An 8,922-nucleotide genomic window follows, 5' to 3' on the forward strand; every position below is an offset into this window, starting at 1 on the left:
AATATTATTCATTTGGATGTACTATAGTAGCTATTATGTTGAAATATGAAATATGATTACACTATAATGCATAACTATTGTCTTAAAAGTCATTGAAGAATCATTCTTAACATTTTAGTTCAAAAATAATACCTCAATGATACCATCAAAGCTTAAATATTCTTTTTAATAAAGGCAAATTCTTGAAAAAATTGAGTCAAAATAGACAATTCTATATTATTGTTATTATTATTATTATTATTATTATTATTATTGTTGTTGTTGTTGTTGTTGTTGTTGTTGTTTTAATTATTGTTGTTATTATCATTATTATTATTATTATTATTATTATTATTATTGGTTTTGTTATTGTTATTATTATTATTATTATTATTATTATTTTTGTTATTATTATTATTACTATTATTATTATTATTATTATTATTATTATTATTACTATTATTATTATTACAAGCTAGGCTATAACCCTAGTTGGAAATGCAAGATGCAATTACCCTAAGGGCTCCAACAGGGAAAAAATAGCCTAGTGAGGGAAGGAAAAGTAATGAAAGACAGCTAACAAAATTGGAACCTCTCATAATGGCAACATCTTTCCAAAATAAACTGTTGGAGACTTAATTGAATGCAAAGCCTATAATGGACCATTTTGCATCTATGATTTTTCAAGCGGCTTTTATTTCTATTCATAAATGCGAATGCCTTTATTCAATCGTATTCCGGTTGGCATTTCATGGCAAAAACATTGATCCTTTTTTATGTTATTGGTATTTTCCTTCTGTCCTTCTTTCTCTCGCTTTTTATGTTTGTTTGAATGTTTTTACAGAGAACGTTATAAGAATATGCAAATTTTGAAACCTAAATAACCTAGTCATTATGTTGATACTGATTAAGTAAATCATTTGTACCTCCGCAACGAAGTTGGAAGGAGGTTATGTTTTACCCCCTTTTTGTGTTTGTTTGTTAGTGTGTGTTTGTTTGTGAACATCTCCCTGGCCACAATTTTAATCGTAGAGTAATGAAAAAAGTAGGGATTAACTATAATGTAAAAAAACTGGAAATTATCAAATTTTGTAAAGTCAAGGTAAAATGTCAAGCAAAATGTCCAATTCGTGTAATCATCCATAAGTTTGTACATTGTTGTCACAGACACTTCAAACTTGGTTCATATTTGAGTGCATGAAAATCCATACCAATTAATACATGTTAAGGTCAAAGATCAAGGTCAAGGTCGAGCAAAGGGTCTGCGCTCCACTGAGTGCCCCTCTAGTTTCCCGACGAATCGCCAAAACTATCTTCTTACTCCATTAGCTGTAGCCCTCTTATAATGTTATCCAAATAAATGTTCTCTTTCTCTTTTAACACCCAGAGGGCCTTGGTATCCTTCCAGGAAACATTAGCTATCAATATACCAAATAGGTAAACAATGAACAGATGTCAGATCTAAGGTTTCAGTGTTGCTACTTTACGTCAAAACATCTTTGTAGTTCTCGCGTCGGGAAATGTAAATAAACACGATTCTACCAGAGAGAATGGACTCGTGTTATTATTGGAAGCTGAGACGTGGAGGATAGTGATGTAGACATTGATATTTTTCTTTCGTTTCTTACCACTAAAGAAATAATAAAAGAAACAAAGATTTTTTTTTAATATATATACAATATTACGATAACAGTTTAAATAGCTACAACACTACTAAAAAATTGCCGTTAGAAACGGTAAAAATACTGGAATAAAGTTGCCAGGCATTTACCGTTTTAAAAACGGATATATTGACGTTAAGGAGTGATGTTACGGTCACCAACCCGTAAAAGGTAATAACAATGTAGGATGATAATTACGGCCGCCTGTATTTTACTGAAATACAGCTGAGAATAGTATATTTTTTTACGGAGAATTTCCGATTAGAATAAAGTTTTTTTAACAGTGTAGGATGATGAGCATTACATCAATTACACAAATTTCTCAATTATTACGGAGTTTTCCTTATGAAGGACTGAATATCGTAACAATTTTCATGTTATAAATATATGAAATAATATTACTCGTTATCTGAAGGTATGGAACAGCTTGTAAACTGATGCCGTTATCATATGATGATTGCAGGAATTATTCTTATACGTCGTTCATTTACACAATTTACACAATTAAAACAATTTGCACATTTTACACAGTTTACACAATTTAGACACTACATATTTTACATAATTTACACATTTTGCACAATTTACACTAATAACACATTTTACACAATTTACGCAATTTAGACACGTTACACAATCTACACATTTTACACAATTTACACAATATACACTTTTACACAATTTACACAATGTAGACAATATACAAAATTTACACAATATACATTATTTCCCATTGCTCGGAATTGAGGAATTATTCAAATGACTGAATCCTTTTGAAGTTTGCAGAAGCAATACAGTATCCTTATGTCTCTCTTTGCCTAACATATGTTATTGTTAATGATTAGAGTGTCATTATGCTCTATGGGGTATTGGTATGTGTCAATGAAGTGAATCCAAAACCTGATTGATATGATGTCCTTTTCATTTTACTACTTATTTACTTTTTTCTGGAAGATGGCCTGGCAAGATTATGGTCTTTTCACCTGAGCCAAGAAAATGAGTGAATTTGTTAATAATCTTTAATGATAATGTTAAATTTCTCCAAATTTCATCAAACTTTCAACTGGGCTCCACAAAGCACTAGAGGAGTTGGAAGACCTAGGCGTACATGGTTGAGGACTATGAAGCGCGAAGTAGGAGATGATGAATGGAAAAGTATTGATTTAAAAGCTCAAGATATAGACGACTGGCGTAGTCTAATCGAGGCTTTTTGCATCAATTGGCGTGGGAGGAGATGATGAATGGAGAAGTATTGAATTAAAAGCTCAAGAGAGAGGCGACTGTCGAAATCTAACCGACGCCCTTTGCTTCAATAGGCGTGGAAGGAGATTATGGTGTATTCTTAAAGAGTTCTATTCTTGATTTCGTTCAGAATTATGCGTTAAAATATCAATTTGTTTTCCAAACGCTTTCGCAAGAGCACGATTTTGCCAACAAAGCCGGGCATTGCGTTTTACCAGTTTTGTTGTTTCTGCTTCAACTCTGCACTTGGCTGATAAAATATTGACTGAAACAATACGCGATATAAACACCAACATGTCTATCTCAACAGATTTTCTATTTTACTTTTTTTTTCATGGAAAACTGTACCTTGTTAGTGAAATGCAAATTCACAGGGAGTTATTTGCATGAAAGCTATTTACGGAGTAGCGATTTTAGCCCGTTGCATTGTAGAATTTAGAGAGAGAGAGAGAGAGAGAGAGAGAGAGAGAGAGAGAGAGAGAGAGAGAGAGAGAGAGAGAGAGAGAGAGAGAGAGAGAAGCGTCTGGTGGAAATAATTCATGCCAACAGTTCAAAACAGATTATCTGATAATCCTGAAAGAAGATAATGTATTGAGAGAGAGAGAGAGAGAGAGAGAGAGAGAGAGAGAGACGTCTGATGGAAATAATTCATGCCAACAGTTCAAAACAGATTATCTGAAGCCTGAAGAAAAATAATGTACTGAGAGAGAGAGAGAGAGAGAGAGAGAGAGAGAGAGAGAGAGAGAGAGAGAGAGAGAGAGAGAGAGAGAGAGAGAGAGAGAGAGAGATGACACATTTTTATTGGAAAAGTCTGCGATCTCCCAAATATATTGGAAAATGTCATATGAAAAGGATGGTGATTGATGAAAATAAAATAAATGTTTGCGGAAAAAACTGAAATGTAGATATTCTATGTAACTTTCTTTTTCGGTGAAAACCAATTGAGAATATCAGGAAAATATACGAAATAAGTCGCAAAGGGAATATGTAGATAAATTATTTTCTGACGTATTTGTTATTGTTTGTAGATGACAGTAGTTTGTAGGGAGTTTAAGGCCCAGACTTCAGTTGAAGCTAGATCCCTGAAGAGTTATAGCATCCATGGAGGACTTACCTGATAGTTCGATGTTAGATCATTCTCTTGATATAGTCTAGTACATTCTCCTCTTTCCCTGCATATCTGACAACAATAAGCATATTTCTTCTCTTATTCTTTTAGGTGGATAAATATTTTAACTGTTTAGTGGCTATTTGCACATATGGCTGTGGGAAAGATACTCTTTAGACATAGTAAGCAGCTATTATTGGAAGAAACTGTAAAATCCAGCAATTTTTCTCCAGTCTTGGAATTTCCTATTGCCTTCATAACATGACATTCCACACTTCTGGGCTAGATTTATTTATTTCGTGTTAACACTCAAATACGTTCGTGTAAGAACTAAAGTTATCTACCCCGACACTCCGAAGACATATGTTGGGCCACAGAAATCAGGGGGCAATAAACCAACGCTATATCTATATCCACGACCGAAAACCCTACAAAAAAAAAGTTGATGGAACCCAGATTGTTCACAAGGCAGGCTTATAATAGCTGAAGCTGTAAGCATCGCCCTCCAAGGGCCAACATTGATCATTCAAGCAAGAAAGCGATAAATATAATCTCTGTAATGGTGCAGGTCCGAGTGTGCGTCTGTGTGCGCGCGTATATATATATATATATATATATATATGTGTGTGTGTGTGTGTGTGTGTGTGTGTGTATAAGTATATAATCAACCATCATCCTCTTTATAATCTAAGGATGTCTGAATGTTGAAACATTTCACCTTTTCATTTAAAATTTTTAGATTTAATTTTATTTTTTATTTTTCAAAAATATAATTTCAAAATATTTAATTATAATCTTTGTAGAACCTCATATATAAAAGGAATTGAAAACGTATGTCAACAAATAATCACTAGAAAGACATAGCTTATCGTAACAGTGCTGTTGTGAAGTTGTGAAGAGAATGAATGAAGAAAAGGAAAAAATTATTTTTCCTATAACCAAATACGACGATTCCTGTGGGAAACACATTAGCGCCACTAAGGCAATCGCCTTTAATGTAAATTTGTTAATTGCATTAAAGTGAAACTGGGTCCCAAAAGCATATACTGTATATATATATATATATATTTATATATATATATGTATGTGTATATATATATATATATATATATATATATATGTGTGTGTGTGTGTGTATGTATATATATATATATATATATATATATATATATATATATATGAATTAACTGAATTTTGAATGTCTTGGTATGTACGAATATAAAATCACGATCTCATAAAAATGTCGATTTCAAATTCATAATGACGATAAGGATGGATATCGGGATTTTAATGTAAGAATGTTGAGTAATTTCAGTGCAAGTGTTTCTTACTGAACGCTTATATTGCTGAGTTTTTAAACATTTCATAACCAATATTCAGGTAATTTCCAGAGGATATTATTACTCTATGCATATATAAATCACGAACAGACTTGACAACGAAGGTTGTAGAAATGCCAGAGGTCGTTTAGTGATTGAATAAATAACAAAATGCTTCCTGCAATTACTTACTTGGTTTATGAATCAAATATTGAGTGAATAATGAACCATTTTAAAAATGCATTTTTTCTTCTTAATTATAAAGAACGAGTGTATTAAAAAAGAAATCAATAAGTTTTTTTTTTTTTTATTTAAGACCAGAGCAATATCTTTAACGATGTGTAAAATTATTCAAGATAAAGCTGTTTGATGTCATTGTGCACATTATAGATTAAAGGGACACTCTCGACCTTTTGGTCGACCTTGACCTTGAACTTTGACCTTAACATGTATTAATTGGGGTGGATTCTCATACACGTAATTATGAACCAAGTTTGAAGCCTCTGTGACAACGATGTCCAAACTTATGGCTGATTACGTGAATTGGACATTTTGCTTAACCTTGACATTTGACCTTGACCTTCCAAAATTTGATCATTCCCAATTTTTTTCTACATAAATGATAATCCCTGCAAGTTTCAATACTCTACGATTAAAATTGTGGACAGGAAGCAGTTCATAAACAAACAAACAAACACACAAACACACAAACAGGGGCGAAAGCATAACCTCCTTCCAACCTTGTTGGAGGAGGTAAAAAGGATTTTTTTTTTTTACTTAATTATGCTTTTGATGAGTAAGAAATTCATACTTTTATTACTCTATGACTATCATGAGCAAACTAAAAAAAAAATAATGTAACTCGTAACTTTTTTCATAATCGGATATTCCTGAATAAAATTATAAACTACCCAAGACTAATTATGCGTTAATGATTGTCCCAAATGGGAGCGTTCCTATTATTTTGTGGAAGTCATTAATTGGCTTTTGAAATGGTCAAGCGATCAGGAAGTTTTCAAGTCAATAGCCTTTTTTTATTTATTAGGCTTCCGGAATAATTAGATCATTTTTTATGACCCATTTTCGGATATTTCAGTCATTTGGAATGATTTTGTTTTGTATCTTTAATGATTTTAATAGATTTCTACACGCAAACCTTTGTATATATGTATATATATACATATATATATATATATATATATATATATATATATACATATACATATGTGTGTATACACACTCGTAATCTCATGTCTATATTTTCTAACCCATATTCCTTTACAACCATGAAACATGTTAAGACTCACTCCTTATCATTTAAAACTTATTTTTTCAACACTCTTCACATTACCACTTTGTCAAATATGTCTAAATCTTTTCCAATGCCTTAATTCATTTTCTTTCTCCTACGAAACAATTGATTCAAATACCCTTTTCCTAATTCTGTCATTCCAACTGCCACATGTGAGTTAATTTATTGGTCATTTGTGTCTCCTTTTTTATCAATAATTATGACATTTTTTTCCAAGCTGTAGGTATAGAGGGTTTTGTAAACATATTTTGTAATGTTCATTGAGTTTGATTATTATTAAATCAAGATGCAAGAAAATGATACAAAGACCTCTTTTACTTTTGTTGGTGATTTCAACGCTCACCATAGAGAGTGGTTGAATTCGACATCTCCTAATGATCGACATGGCTTGAGAGTTTTGGAATTTGCATCTGAATCAGACTGTGAGCAAATAATATATGCAGCTACTCACAGGTCTGGTAACTCCTTGTACCTAGTATATACTGCCTCCCCTGGCATTATAACAATTTAGGTTGGTTCTCCAGTTGGGACATCTGATCATGCCTGAATTTCATTTGTAGTTAAGACTGAGTAGCCTGTCCCTGATGTATCATATTCATGTAAGATAAAATCTCAAGCAGAATGGAATAGAATTTTGAGTGTTCTTTTGAATTTGAATTGGTCACATTTCTATAAGTGTTGGTCCTGTTGTTCCTTTGAATGAGAATCTAGTCAACATAATTGATAGGCGTATCTCTTCTCGTGTGCTAAGGTACCGAGTGAAATGCAAATTCCGATTCAGTGATGATTGTAGACGTGCTTATTTGGAGAAGCAGGAGGCCTGTCATCTTTGGAAGGGTAACATATCAGATTTGACTTTGAATAACTATAATCAACTGAGAGCTGTTGCTCGGAGAGTTTATACTTCAACTGGAAAGAAATAGAATTTAACCATAAAAGAAATCCGTTTTGGTAAAACCCAGGAACATAAATAGTGAACTAACCTTAAATCTGCACTCTTTGGTGTAATTATAACTGTTCCTCCTTTACATAAACCAGATGGCTCTGTCACTCACTGTCCAAAGGAAAAGGCAACCCATTTTGCTGATGTGTTTTACAGTAGGCAGAGTAAAGAGGAACTGGATCTTCCTCGATCCTGCTTTCCTGAGGCTAAAATAAAATAGTTTAGCTTTTAGGTCCTGCGAAATTAAAACTCTCTTGATGGACCTTGATGCTTATGGAGGCGTAGACCCAAATGATGTTTTCTCCTTGCTTTTTTATAAAGACTACTGATTTCTTAGCTCCTAAGTAGTCTGTTAGCAAGAAGGGATTCTTGATATCCCTCATTTATTCCATGCATATTGCTATATAGAGTTAAGAATTATAATATATAATTCACATATTTAACTCTCTCTCTCTCTCTCTCTCTCTCTCTCTCTCTCTCTCTCTCTCTCTCTCTCTCTCTCTCTCTCTCTCTCTCTGAAAAGCAAAGTAAGTATTAGCAAGTTGCAGAAATTAGACAGAGAAAACATTCAAAATATGTTATTTTCTGTTAGGGTTGCCAACAGGAAAATCCTTTGTAAGAATGAAATAATATGGAGAATACCAGATACCTTCGAGTTTATTACGCTCCAAAGAAGGTATTTATTTTACTGAAATTATGTTCAGTTTAGATTAAACGAAATAAAAGAACATTTAGAAAAGCAATAGAAATTCATCGTTACTCATGCATATAATAACACACTTCCACACAATAAACTTCATGTTTATTTTTATTGTGACAAATACCTAATACCACGTTGATATTCTATAAGTCATTTTAGTCATATAATGGCATGAAAATGTGCATTTGATATTGTCTTCGTTTGGTTTGAAATAGAACATAACATATTCAAACTCATATCGTTCCTTTAGGGGTAAAATATATTTCCCCCCGACATACTACAGCTTTTAACTGATGCATTTAAATATACTAAGACATTCGTCTTTATAATTTTAAATGTTAAGGTTTCGTTGAAAACTAACTATGTCCTAAGGGCATGAAAATATGTATTTGATATCGTCTTCTTTTGATTTGAATACAGCGTAACATATCGTTCCTTTAGGGGTAAAATATATTTCCACTGACATACTATAGCTCTTTCCTGATGCATTTGAATACAGTTATACAGTCCTCTTTATAGTTTGAATGTTTAAGGTTTCGTTGAAAAATGAACAACACACTAAGTGTATGTTATATTTTAGTATCTGGCTGGAATGAAACGTAAAGGAATACATTGTTTACACAGGGTGGCCATCGAGCTTTCAGGACTACCAATCTAT

This window comes from Palaemon carinicauda, chromosome 8 (genome assembly GCF_036898095.1).
Source record: "Palaemon carinicauda isolate YSFRI2023 chromosome 8, ASM3689809v2, whole genome shotgun sequence".
Taxonomy (NCBI): Eukaryota; Metazoa; Arthropoda; class Malacostraca; order Decapoda; family Palaemonidae; genus Palaemon; species Palaemon carinicauda.